This window comes from Myxine glutinosa, chromosome 12 (assembly GCF_964187855.1).
Source record: "Myxine glutinosa chromosome 12, kmMyxGlut1.1, whole genome shotgun sequence".
NCBI classification, from domain to species: Eukaryota; Metazoa; Chordata; class Myxini; order Myxiniformes; family Myxinidae; genus Myxine; species Myxine glutinosa.
Window position 1 is genome coordinate 107427469 of NC_136272.1, and position 880 is coordinate 107428348.

Genomic DNA, 880 nt, shown 5'->3' on the forward strand with positions numbered 1-880 from the left:
AATGCTCCCCACCGTCAGTGTGTAGTTTGAAGACCATTCCGCAATTCGGTTAACTGTGGGCGTGAGTCTGTTAGGCAGGGTGCAATGGAGCAGCGGGACACATTTATTTATGTTTTAAAACTGTCGCACTCAGGGTCAGGTTAAAAGTAGAAGGAACTACACCTACGTGTCACACTAAATAAAAGTTGTAGGCCCGGGCCGTGCCTAAGAGGAGGAGGGTGCAGTGTTGCGGATATGAGGAGTGCATTTTTTTTTGATTGTGTGTATTGTAGTGGTAAATTGTGGTGATGAACATGGTTGGATATGGCCCCTCCTGCCTCCAGAGTTGTGTAAAGGTAAAAAGGGCGTCCCGGTAGTTATTCCATGAAACACCACATTGCAGGACCCGATAAAACCCTTGTTCAGTAGCTTATATCTTATTATGTGTTTTAGAGTAAGGCCTTGTCTTCCATTAGAATGACACTCCATTGCACCGAATCAATTAAAAATAGCTCCCCTTCAATACTTCCATTTCCCAGCCAAACTCTCCATCTGCGGGTAAAGCAGTTCACAAGCGTGGGGTGCACGCCCTCTCAGTTCGCTGCTATAGTGAATATGTGCTCCGTGCTCTGTTTGAACAGGAGGGGCGGGGTCGCCCGGGAGAGGCAAGCCCAGGGCGCGCCACGAAGGGCGGGCTGTTCAGCCCCATGCCCAAATAAGGAAACAAGCCCGTGGCTCGCCACGAGGGGCGTGCCGTCGGCGCCATGCCCAAATAAGGAGACAAGCCCGTGGGATTACCATACAAGGTCACGAAACAGAGCACGGGGGGGAGGGCGGTACCAAAACCGAGGGGGGCGTGTCAGTCCCGCGCTGGAGAGAAGTGAGAGGCAGGGAATATGAG